Source organism: Callorhinus ursinus, unplaced genomic scaffold, assembly GCF_003265705.2.
Source record: "Callorhinus ursinus isolate GAN/ISIS: 27379988/994484 unplaced genomic scaffold, GSC_fseal_2.0 scaffold5, whole genome shotgun sequence".
Lineage (NCBI taxonomy): Eukaryota > Metazoa > Chordata > Mammalia > Carnivora > Otariidae > Callorhinus > Callorhinus ursinus.
In genome coordinates, this window is record NW_027397067.1 from 16,866,412 (window position 1) to 16,880,151 (window position 13,740).

A 13,740-nucleotide genomic window follows, 5' to 3' on the forward strand; every position below is an offset into this window, starting at 1 on the left:
CATGGATCATGCCTTTGGTGCTGTGTCTAAAAAGTTGTCACCATAACCAAGGTCATTTAAGTTCTCTCCTATGTTATCTTTTAATAGTTTCATAGTTTTGCATTTTACAATTAAGCCTATGATCCATTTTGAGTTAATTTTTGTGAAGGGTGTAAGGTCTGTGTTCAGATTTTTTTTTTTTTGCATGTGGATATTCAGTTGTGCAGCACTTGTTGAAAAGACTATATTTGCTCCAATGTATTGTCTTTGTTCCTTTGTCAAAGATCACTGAATATGTTTATATGGATCTATTTCTGGCTTCTCTATTCTGTTCTATTTATTTGTCTGTTCTTTCACCAATACCATACTGTCATTAACTACTGTATCTTTAAAATAAGTCCTGACGTCAGGTAGTGTTAGCCCACCAATTTGTTCTTCAATATTTAATATTAGCTATTCTGGGTCTTTTGCTTCTCCACATGAACTTTAAAATCAGCTTGTTGATAGCAACAAAATAACTTGCTCGTATTTTGATTGGGATGGCATTGAATTTATACATGAAGTTGGAAGAACTAATATCTTGACAATACTGAGTTCTTGTCCATGAATACGGGGTATCTCTCCATTTGTTTACTTCTTCGAGATCTTTCATCAGAGTTTTATAATCTTCCTCTTAAAGGTGTGTGATGATATTTCATTGTATATATAGATCTTATGTATATTTTGTTAGATTTATACTTAAGTATTTCATTTTGGGGGTGCTAATGTAAATTTTTTTATTTTAAATTCTACTTTTTCATTTTTTGGTATAGAGGAAGTAACTGACTTTTATATATAGACCTTGTATCCTACAACCTTGTTATAATCACTTATTACTTCCAGCAGTTTTTTGTGGATTCTTTCAGATTTTCTACATAGATAATCATGTCATCTGCAAACAAAGACAGCTTTATTTCTTCCTTCCCAATCTATACCTTTTATTTTCTTTTCTTGTACTATTGCATTGGCTAAAATTTCCACTATGATGTTGAAAAGCAGTGATGAGGGGTGGCTGGGTGGCTCAGTCAGTTAAGCATCTGCCTTCGGTTCAGGTCATGATCTCAGGGTCCTGGGATCAAGTCCTGCATGGGGCTCCCTGCTCAATGGGGAGCCTGCTTCTCCCTCTACCTGCTGCTCCTCCTTCTTGAGCTTTCTCTCTCTCTCTCCCTCTGACAAATACATAAATGAAAGAAAGAAAAGAAAGAAAGAAAGAAAGAGAGAGAGAGAGAGAGAGAGAGAGAGAGAGAAAGAAAGAAAGAAAGAAAGAAAGAAAGAAAGAAAGAAAGAAAAGGAAGAAAGAAAAGCAGTGATAAGAGGGTTCATTCCTGCCTTGTTCCTGATCTTGATGCAATAGCTTTGAGCTTCTCACCATTGCATATGATGCTAGCTATAGGAGATTTTTTAGATTACTGAGTTGAGAAAATTCCCCACTCTTCCTAGCTAGAATTTTTATAATGAATAGGTGTTCGAATTTATCAAATGCTTTTTCTGCATCTATTTATATGATCATGTAATTTTTCTTCTCTAGTATGTTGATGTGATGATTATATTCACTGATTTTCAATGTTAAATCAGTTTTGCATACTTGGTAATTTTTTTATTTTTGAAGTCTAATTGCCTTTTTTCTTTTGCTACATGTGCTTTTCAAGTCATATCAAAGAAACCATTGCCTAATCCAAGGTCACAAGGATTTACACCTATATTTTCTTCTAATAGTTTTATTGTTCTAGCTCTTATATTTAAGTCTGTGATCCATTTTGAGTTAAAAATTGTATATAGTTTGAGGCAGGGATCTGATAACCTTTTTACTCTTCTCACACATAGGATACATTCACTGCTTCCCCAAAAGGGACAAAACACCACTTTTTTTGATTGTTTTATTCATTTCTGACTTTACGATCACATACAGTGGTCACAGGCTCAGTGGCCTGTGAAAGAAGAACACAGGTCATCTACATTCCTAACATGCAAAATACAACAGTGGAGTTGAATCAGGATAACTACGGTAAAAACTCCATTTAGAAAGGGGAAGAATAAGAAACATCAGAAATCACCAATCATTAAATCCTGCTGCAGAATCCATATAAGTTCTATACCCTGAGGTGGGTTGGGAGTGGAAAATGGAAGATCCTTGATTGAACTCTTCTGTCTGTGCTCACGAAAGAGTTCCCTTGGGAATTTTTCCTTGATCTTAGCAGTTCCTCCTTCTGAAAGGTGCTTCCATGACCATTGTTCTTCATAGTCACATCTGAAGTAGGAATTGGGAAATATCCCCTGCTTGAAAGTTACTAAGCTTTCACAACAATGAATAAGACTTTTATGGTGAAAATCATAAACCTTTACTGACATATATTTTTTAAAAAGCTAAATAAATGGAGGGGCGCCTGGGTGGCTCAGTTGTTAAGCGTCTGCCTTCAGCTCAGGTCATGACCCCAGGGTCCTGGGATTGAGCCCCACATCAGACTCCCTGCTCCGTGGGAGCCTGCTTCTCCCTCTCCCACTCCCATTGCTTCTTGTGTTCCTGCTCTCACTATCTCTCTCTCTGTCTTAAAAAAAAAAAAAAAAAAAAAAAACCAGTGGAGTGAGCATCATTAAAAATAAAAAAATAAATAAAAAGCTAAATAAATGGATAAATATGCCATATTGAAAGACTGAAAACCTTAATATCATATACAAGTCCAATCTTCTTAATTGCCTAAATTGATATATAGATTTAATACAAGTCCAGTCAAAATTTCAGCATGTTTTGGTGTTCACGTATATAACTGAAAATTGATAAGGCAATTGCAAAATCTATATGAAAGATTAAGGGCCCAAAGTCCTCCTTAAAAGGAACAATAAGGGAGGAGGATTTGCCTCAACAGATATCAAAACTTAAATATTAAGACCAGGTAGTACTAATGAAGAGATAGACAAGGAATAGGCAGATCTGATCAGTAGAAAAGAATAGAAAGGCTAGAAGGAAATCTACATATACATGGTTTAGAGCTGGCTGCACAGATTGGTGGGAAATAGATTTCCAATAAATGGTGCTATGATAACTGGTTAGGTATTCTGGGGAAAAAAAGTAAATATCTACCTTATACCCTACCAAAAAGAAGGAAAGAAGGTGGAGATAGATTTTAGGTGGACTGAAGATCTGAATATAAAAGGCAAAATGATTAAACTTTTTGGAAACAACTAGGAGACTCTTTATTACTCTGACAGAATGATTTCTTGAGATACATAAAGCACAATACATAAATTTTTAAAATTATAAATTCAACTTCACTAAATTTAGGAACTTCTGCACTCTTTAAGCAAAATGAAGTGAGTATTTGTATGCAGTATATATTTTTTAACTCCTAAAAATCAATTAGTAAAAGCCAAACAACCCAAAAAAGAAATAGCCAATAACTTGAAGAGGAACATCACTGTACTAACTTGAATAGCCAATAAACAAATGAAAAGATGCTCAAACTCTTTAGATATGGTTCGAATACAAATTGAAAGCACAATGAAAAACCATTTTACACTCACCAAATGGGCAAAAGTTTAAAAGTTTGACAATATCAAGTTAACAAAGATATGGAGTCTGAATTAGTAGTGCTGCTATAGAAAACACTGACCTAATCGAATAAAATTGAAGATGAGCATAATCTATGACCTAACATTCCCTTCCTATTCACATGCCCTAGAGAAGTTTTTATACATAGATATAAGAATGTTCACAGGAGCACTGTGACTATAGAAAAGAAAAAAAAAAGAAGTAGCCCAAAAGTCCAACAACAGAATGAACAAATCAATTGTGGTATTAATTGTGGTATTGACAAATTAACTGTAATATATATATCAGTATATGTATGTATGAAAATTAATGAATTGCCAGCACATGCAATAACAAAATTGAATCTCAAGAGCATAATGTTAAGTGGAAAGAACAAATTAAAGAAGAATACAAAAATAAGATTCCATTCCCATAAAGCTCAAAAATATTTAAAACTAAGCAATATCTTATTAAGGGATATATAAACATATGTGAGAAGATATAAATAAAAGCAATGAAATGCTAACCAGAAAATTCATGACAATGAGAACCTCTGATTGGGAAGAGGCAAGTAGGGATTTCAAAGTTGACAGTGAAGGTCCTTTGGGGAATCTGGGGTTCTGGGGTGTGTATACACCTTCTATTCCGTGTGTGTGTATGTGTGTGTGTGTGTGTATCTCAGCCGATCTTCCCCAAAGGAATTTCATATATATATATGTACATATATACACACACATTATTATCTATTGAGTATTAATGAAAACTACCCCACTGAAACAGGGAGATGTTATGACAATCATCACTAGTGTGAGATAAAGCATTATTAATCCATCAGCTTCATTCTTTATATTTAAAATGTTTTATAATTTTATTAGAATATATCTTTATGTGACTTTTTCAAAACTGATTTTGCCAAAACTCCGTGAATCATCTGGTTTCTGAGTTTTAGATCATTTAAAAAATTGGAAGGAGGCAGAGAATAGTAGCAGACTCATCCATAAGGAGTTATTGCAAATTGTGTTCCTGATAATATTCTTTCTTTATATCCTTTGCCTCAAACATTTTACACTTAAAAACATTTTATGGTTACATTTTACAGCTTCCCGATGAAGGTTAATGGTAGTTGTGGAGAGATTAGACCTAGACCTAACAATGAGTTTGGATGTGAGAAAGGAACTGTTTGCAATTCTTTGGTAATCTGTCAAGAATACTGAAAAGGAGCTATGATAATGATAATAATGATAATGATGATAAATGGCATTAAACTATATTCTGCTCTGAGTCAGAACCCCATTCATGTGCCACAGTTTAAGGATTGTTCTGGTATTAGAGGTCACACAAAATTCTTCTATAGACTATTCTCTTCTTTTATAGAATTTTTCATGATGAAATAATCTCCTTGCCCACTGATGTCTCAAGTAGTCATGGCATAATGGCCAAAACTGCTCTGAGCGTTCTAGTGGATAACATCAAGAGAGCCAGCCCAGTGTGCTGGGAGTACATGGCCTTTGTGCTACCTCACACTCCTCCACTCACCATCTGTGTGTCCTTGGGAAACTGGTGCAATCTCTCCTTGCTTTGGTTTTCTAATTTCAAAATGGGAGAGATTATCATGGAGTTGTTCTTAGGGTTAAATGAGCCAATATACAAAGCACCCAACTCGTAGCAGATGCTTTAGAAAAGTTGTTGCCTTCCCCAGCCATTCTCTTTGCAGTGGAAATGCAGTCCTATATCCCAATGCTGTGAGCATGTTTAGAGCTGGCCAAAAGCTAGAATTTGAGATTATTAAAGGATCATTGGCTAGTTCGACCGGTAGCGGGAGCGGAGAGCGGACCCCAGAGAGCCCTGAGCAGCCCCACCGCCGCCGCCGGCCTAGTTACCATCACACCCCGGGAGGAGCCGCAGCTGCCGCAGCCGGCCCCAGTCACCATCACCGCAACCATGAGCAGCGAGGCCGAGACCCAGCAGCCGCCCGCCGTACCCCCCGCCTCCCCCGCCCTCAGCGCTGCCGACACCAAGCCCGGCACCACGGGCAGCGGCACAGGGAGCGGCGGCCCGGGCGGCCTCACATCGGCGGCGCCTGCCGGCGGGGACAAAAAGATCATCACAACGAAGGTTTTGGGAACAGTAAAATGGTTCAATGTAAGAAACGGATATGGTTTCATCAACAGGAAGGACACCAAGGAAGATGTATTTGGACACCAGACTGCCATGAAGAAGAAGAACCCCAGGAAGTACCTTCGCAGTGTAGGAGATGGAGAGACTGTGGAGTTTGATGTTGTTGAAGGAGAAAAGGGTGCGGAGGCAGCAAATGTGACAGGCCCTGGTGGAGTTCCAGTGCAAGGCAGTAAATATGCAGCAGATCGTAACCATTATAGACGCTATCCACGTCGCAGGGGTCCTCCACGCAATTACCAGCAGAATTACCAGAATAGTGAGAGTGGGGAAAAGAACGAGGGATCGGAAAGTGCTCCCGAAGGCCAGGCCCAACAGCGCCGGCCCTACCGCGGGCGACGGTTCCCACCTTACTACATGCGGAGACCCTATGGGCGTCGACCGCAGTATTCCAACCCTCCTGTGCAGGGAGAAGTGATGGAAGGTGCTGACAACCAGGGTGCAGGAGAACAAGGCAGACCAGTGAGACAGAATATGTATCGGGGTTATAGACCACGATTCCGCAGGGGTCCTCCTCGCCAAAGACAGCCTAGAGAGGATGGTAATGAGGAAGTTGAGGAAAATCAAGGAGATGAGACCCAAGGTCAGCAGCCACCTCAACGTCGGTACCGCCGCAACTTCAATTACCGACGCAGACGCCCAGAAAACCCTAAACCACAAGATGGCAAAGAGACAAAAGCAGCCGATCCACCAGCTGAGAATTCGTCCGCTCCCAAGGCTGAGCAGGGCGGGGCTAAGTAAATGCCGGCTTACCATCTCTACCATCATCCGGTTTAGTCATCCAACACGAAGAAATGAAGATGAAATTCCAGCAATAAGAAATGAACAAAAGATTGGAGCTGAAGACCTTAAGTGCTTGCTTTTTGCCCACTGACCAGATAAATAGAACTATCTGCATTATCTATGCAGCATGGGGTTTTTATTATTTTTACCTAAAGACGCCTCTTTTTGGTAATGACAAACGTGTTTTTAAAAAAAAAAAACCTGGTTTTTCTCAATACACCTTTAAAGGTTTTTAAATTGTTTCATATCTGGTCAAGTTGAGATTTTTAAGAACCTCATTTTTAATTTGTAATAAAAAGTTTACAACTTGATTTTTTCAAAAAAATCAACAAATGGCAAGCACCCGTTAATAAAGGTCTTAAATAATAATAATAAAAAAAAAGAAGGATCATTAATACATCAGGGAAGGCTAAATTCCTATTCTTATTGCCTCGATTATTCTATTTCTTCAAAAATGCTTCATGAGCACTTAGAGCAGTTTTCTGTTGAATGAGATTTATACTACAAGCAACTTTACATTTATCTTGAAATTCCTGTAATTAACTAGAAATTAAGTCTGATTATGACTGAGATTATAAATAAACTAAAGATAAAACAAAACCACTAGAAACAATTGTGAAATCCCAGAGATTAAGAAACTTTGATTCTTACCTACACATTTAAAAAAATATTTAGATGTTTGGTTTTCTGTTTAATTTTGTGTTAAATACAGAGAATATTTTGACAATCTGGAAAACAAAGAACTACCTGCTTTTTTAAAAAATTTTGTGTTGCTAAATATAGATAATATTTTGACAAACTGAAAAAGAACTATTTTAAGCCTGGTTTTAAGAGGCTTGATCATAATTAGCTGGTGTTTATTAGTGTCTCCTGAGTGCATGGGTTTGCATTTGCCTTTGAAGAATATTAAATAACAAGAAAATATTAATTCTTGCCCTCTAAGGGTTTACATTCTAGGAGAGTTCATTCATTTGGGAGAAAATAATTTTTTCATTTTGAAAACAGCTGGCAGATGGTTTAATCCACTGGGTTTAGTTTCAAACAAACAAACAAAAACATTTTTTGAGGTGTAGAAAAACTAAGTGAAAAAGATAAAAACATGTCAAGAGTTTTACAGTTAATTTGGCTCTATGGAAACATTCAATATTAAGTGTTAAATATGCATAATATTAACACATTTATTCTAAGTCATCAATTTAATATTCTTCTCCAGTTTCCAAGAGATTCCATTGAATTCAGCCAGTATTTTTCCATTACCTATAATGTGCCTGGGTGCAATGCAGAAATTGTATCATCATTGGTTCACTTACCAATGTTGTACACCTACCACGTGCCACACACAATTCTAAGACCTGGACACAAGAGGCTTTCTACCTATTAATTCAACATCAGTGCTATTGAACTATTTTCTAAATCTCCTAACACCAGTAGAGATGCAAGGAACTTTGAAATGTGTTTTTTCTGACATTTTCATGTCACTGCAAATGGCAAATGAGGATGTAGACAAAAAGCAAGTCTTGTGCACTGTTGGTAGGAAGGCAAACTGGTGCAGCCACTGTGGAAAACAGTGTAGAGTTTCCTCAAAAAGTTAAAAATAGAACACCCTACAATCCAGCAATCACACTACTGGGTATTTACTCAAAGTATACAAAAACACAAATTCAAATGGATACATGCACCCTGATGTTTATAGCAGCATTATCTACAACAGCCAAGATAGGGAAGCATCCCAAGTGTTCACTGATTGATGAGTGGATAAAGACGATGCGGTGAGTGTGTGAGTGTGTGTGTGTGTGTGTGTGTGTGTGTGTGTGTGTGTGTGTGATGGGAGTATTACTCAGTCATAAAAAAAGAATGAAATCAACATCTATTGTTTCTTGTGTTTGATTTTAGCCATTCTGATAAGTATGAGATGACATCTCACTGTGGTTTTGATATGCATTTCCCTGATGATAAGTGATGATGAGCATCTTTTCATGGGTCTGTTGGCCATTCAGATGTCTTCTTTAGAGAAATGTCTGTTCACGTTTCTGCCCATTTTTAAATTGGATTATTTGGTTTTTGGGTGTTGAGTTTTATAACGTCTTTATATATTTTCAATACTAACCCTGATATGTCATTTGCAAATATCTTCTCCCATTCCGGATGTTGCCTTTTAGTTTGATTATTTCCTTCGCTGTACAGAAGCTTTTTATTTTGACATTTTCCCAATAGTTTATTTTTTCTTTTCTTTCCCATGCCTCTGGGAACCTATCTAGAAAAAAGTTGCTACAGCTGATGTCAGAGAAATTACTGCCTGCGCTCTCCTCTGGGATTTTTATGGTTTCAGGTCTCACATTTAGGTCTTTAATCCATTTTGAATTTGTGTGTGTGTGTATGGTGTAAGAAAGTGGTCCAGTTTCACTCTTTTGCATGCTGCTGTCCAGTTTTCCCAACACCATCTGTTGAAGAGAGATTAGTCCTCCCTTTTATACGCTCCCATAGCCCTGGTGTTGCTCTTACATAGCATTTTTCACAATTATGATCCAGTAATTAGAGTTGACCCTTCAACAACATGGAAGTTAAGGGCACTGATGCCCCCACACAAAGTCAAAAATCCATGTATACCTTTTGACTCCCAAAAACTTAAATACTAATACCTATTAGCCAGAAGCCTTATTGCTAACATAGTTGATTAACACATATTTTGTGTATTATATGTGTTATATATAATATTCTTACAATAAAGTAAGCTAGAGAAAAGAAATTATTAAGAAATTCATAAGGCAGAGAAAATATATTTACAGTACTATACTGTATTTATGGGAAAAAAATCTGTATTTAATTGGACCTGTGTGGTTCAAACCCATGTTGTGCAAGGACCAACTGTATTTGTCTGTATTCGTTTAATGTCTGCTTCTTCTGTTAAATTTTAAGGACTAAAAAAAAAATTATAAGAACTATGAAAACTAGAACCAGTTTTACTATACAGGCTTGGTCCATGTTTTGCCTTTTTAAAACTATATCCCCATCACTGAACATGGTGACTGGTATATAAGAATAAACACTTTATGTATGCATAAGTCAGTGAGTAACTGAATGAATGAACAAACATGATCCTCGAGCTGAATCTATCATTTATTAGTATCCCAGAGTCACTCATTTATGGTCAAAGTAGACTTCTCATCAGCAAATATGAATTGAGGATACCTTTGTAATGCACTTTGTAATTCTATCACTTAGCATGTTGCCTGCTACATAATAAGGATTTTATAAATGTTGGATGATGGATGGATGATGCAAGATTGAATGGATGGATGAAAGAAACCAAATACAGTAATTAGGTTTGTCTATAGTTAAATTTACCTGTCCTTTTGTATAAGCATTATAATCATCCACATCAAATCAACTAAGCAAATATGAACAGATTTGAAAAACTGCAAGGAGATTAAAGGAAGAAAACAAAAGGGAAAGTCAAGTCTCATGTTTCTCCTGAGCTCTTAAAGTCTTGTTGTCTGTAATACATATTTGGCACTTATAACTGTTACTTACCTTTATATATGTGTATGGTTTATGCACACTTATATATGTGTATGGTTAACCACATTATAAACTTCTTAAGCTCTAGTAACATACCTTTATTGCCCTCTATCTTCCCCCTCAACTTCTGTAGCAGCTGGCTCAGTGCTTAGCCTGTAAGAGGTACTCAGAATGTAGCATGACACAGTGTTGCTATATTCTGACCGTCTAGTTTCTTCTCATGTACTGTAAAAAAAGGCTAATTTTATCTCCCTGAGCCTTACCCAGTCTCTATCCTGAAGTTCCAGTCTCTGATTGCCAGAATGATGCTATTTCATTATCTAGGTTGCACACACCAGACTTAAAGCTAGATAAAGAAAAGATAAAAGTTGCTGGCTAGGCGCTCAAGGTATAAAAATCTAAATTAGACTGGCAATTGTAACAATGGTTAAAATAACAGTAAGTTAAAAATAGTCATTGTCACTAATGACAAATTTTCTGATAAAGAAATAAAGACATCAATCCCACTTACAGAGCATCAAAAACAATAAAATACTTAGGAATAAGTTTAACTAAAAAGGTGAAAGATCTCTACTCTGAAAACTGTAAGACGTTGATTAAAAAAAATCAAAGAAGACACAAATAAATGGAGAGGTATCCTGTGTTCATGGATGAGAAATACTAATACTGTTGAAATGTCAATACTGCCAAAAGCCATCTACAGATTTAATGCCATCCCATCAAGATTTCAATGACATTTTTTACAGAAGTTTAAAAAAAAAAACTCTTAAAATGTATATGAAACCACAAAAGACCCTGAACAGCCAAAGCAATCCTGAGAAAGAAGAACAAAGCAGGAGGCATCACACTTCCAGATTTCAAGCTATACTATAAAGCCATAGTTCTCAAAACAGCATGGTACTAACATAAAAACAAATAGACCAATGAAACCAAACTGAGAGCCTAGAAATAAAGCTAAGTGTATAGTCAACTAATATTTGACAAGGAAGCCAAAATATTCAATGGAGAAAAGACAGTTGTTTCAAAAAATGTGGTGGCGATAACTGGATATGTACATGTAAAGAATGAAACTGGACCCAAAGCTTACACCACTCACAAAAATTAACTTGAAATGGATTAAAGACTTACATATAAGACCCGGAACCATGAAACACCTAAAAGAAAACACAGGAACAAATCTCTTTGACATGGGTCTTGGTAATGATTTTTGGGTATGACACCTAAAGCACAAGCAACAACAACAACAAAAATGGGACTACATCAAACTAAAAAGCTCTGTACAGTAAAAGAAACCATCAACAAAATGAAAAGATAAGCTACAGAATAGAAAAAATATTTGTAAACTGTATATCTGATAAGATGTTAATATCCAAAATAGGTTAAAATTCATACTGGATCACTACATCAAAACTAATGATCTATTGTATGGTGACTAACATAACATACTAAAATAAAATTTAAAAAATAAATAAATAAAATAAAATAATGCATGAAAAACAATTTTAAAAAATTCATACAACTCAATGGCAAAAAAAAAAAAACAAAAACAAATAACCCAGTTAAAAAATGGGCAAAAGATTGGAATAGACATTTCTCCAGACAATACATGAAAGGCCAACAAGTGCATGAAAAGATGCTCAACATCTCTACTCATTAGAGATATAAAATAAAACCACAATGAGGTATCACCCCATGCCTGTTAAAATGGCTATGATCAAAAAGAGGAAAAATTCTGCCAAGGATGTGGAGAAAAGGGAACAATTGTGCACTGTCGGTGGGATGTAAATTTGTGCAGCCACTATGGAAAACAGCATGGAGGATCCTCAAAATAACTAAAAATAGAACTACCATATGATCCTGCAATTCTACTTCTGAGAATATATCCAAAGGAAATGAAAACACTAACTGGATAAGATACCTGCACCCCCACATTCATAGCAGGATTATTTACAATAGCCAAGACATGGAAACAACCTAAGTGCCCATCAATGCACAAATGGATAAAGAAGTTGTGGTATATAACTAGTGGAACATTATTCAGCCATAAAAAGCAAGGAAATTCTACTATTTGCAACAACATGGATGGACCTTGAAGGCATTATGCTAGGTGAAATAAGACAGACAGAGGAAGACAAATACTGTATGATCTCACTTATATGTGGAATCTTAAAAAAAAAAAATTCATGGAAAAAGACTTGTGGTTACCAGAGCTGGAGGGCAGAAAGGGAACTGGAGGAAGTATGGTCAAAAGGTACAAACTTCCACTTATAAGATAAGTAACTATTGGGGGTGTAAAGTACAGCATGATGACTATAATTAACACTGCTTCATGATACACAGAAAAGTTATTAAGAGTAAATCCTCAGTTTTCATCACAAGAAAATATTTTCTTTTTTTCTTTCTTTTCTTTTTATTGTATCTGTATGAGAAGATGGATGTTAGCTGAACCTACCGTGGTAATCATTTCACGACATCTGTAAATCAAACCATCATGCTGTATGCCTAAAATTTATCCAGTGATGTATGTCAATTTTTTCTTAATAAAACTGGAAAAATGGTCATTGTGAGTTTTTTTAGGATAATTATAATGTGACTTTATTTTGTGCTAATAATCTAGAAAAAGATTAAAATGCACTTTCTGAAAGAAAAGACATCTAAAGAGCTTTGTGTATTCCTGATAAGCTGCTAAAAATCCAAAAGAATAAAAGATCATACTATCAAGTGTATAAATGATATTTTGCTAGTTGTTAAAAATTCTCATACAAAAGTAAAGAATTAGGGCTCCTGGGTGGCTCAGTTGGTTAAGCGTCTGCCTTTGGCTCAGGTCATGATCCCAGGGTCCTGGGATCAAGTCCCACATCGGGCTCCCCGCTCAGCTGGAGGAGAGTCTGCTTCTCCCTCTGCCCCTTCCCCGCTGCTCATGCTCACTCTCTTGATTTTCAAATAAATAAATAAATAAATAATCTTTAAAAAAAAAAAGAAAAGTACAGAATTAAAGAACTAGATCCTGTCAGGACCAAGTACTTGCAAAAAGGAGGAAGGGAGGGAGGAAAGGGAGGAAGGAAGAAAGGAAGGAGGAAAGGAGGGAAGGAGGGAAGGAGGAGGGAGAGAGGGAAGGACAGGCGGGCCTACGTCAATAAACCTGCACATGATTCTCAGAGTTTGCCAGGCCTTGTTCTGCTGACCTCTCAGCAATGACTGAGCCGCCCTGTCACCTTATGTTCAGTCCCACTGGGTTTTTTGAGCCACCCCTGTACAAAGCTGGATTAGCCAGTGGACTAATCGCCCTGTACCTACCTAGGCAGAGGTGGTAACACCCCACTAGCAAAGATTACTGAGCATGCTTCCCTACACATGTGCCTTTATTTACAGGTAAATTACACACAAGTTCTATTGTAGTACTATATTATATACATCATAAGACATACATAGAAGTGTAATGTTTTAAAGAATGAGGTGAAGATAAACATGACAGTGCTAGTGTTTCTCTTCTTTGCTCCCACGGATCACGTGCACAGCCCCCAGGCTGAATGTTCCCAGCTTGGAGACCTCTGGTGGAAGCTCCCCCTGGAAGCCCCAGGCGCGTTTATCTCGTCTGTGTGACTGTGCTTCTGCCTTTCTGATTTGCCCTCAGGTTCCCTCTTCCTCCCACCATAAGCAGGCACCCTCATCTGAATCCCAACCCACTCATCTGGACCCCTGAAACTCTGATTTATTTT

General features: G+C 36.8%; 1 long non-coding RNA gene and 1 pseudogene across 1 annotated transcript in view; one reads left to right on the top strand and one right to left on the bottom strand.

Moving 5' to 3' along the window:
* LOC141372799 (uncharacterized) overlaps positions 1-13,740 on the bottom strand; it is a 355,986-nt gene that overhangs the window by 284,420 nt on the left and 57,826 nt on the right. The gene's annotated exons all lie outside the window — the stretch shown is intronic.
* On the top strand, positions 5,350-6,820 carry LOC112823109 (Y-box-binding protein 1 pseudogene; annotated as a pseudogene).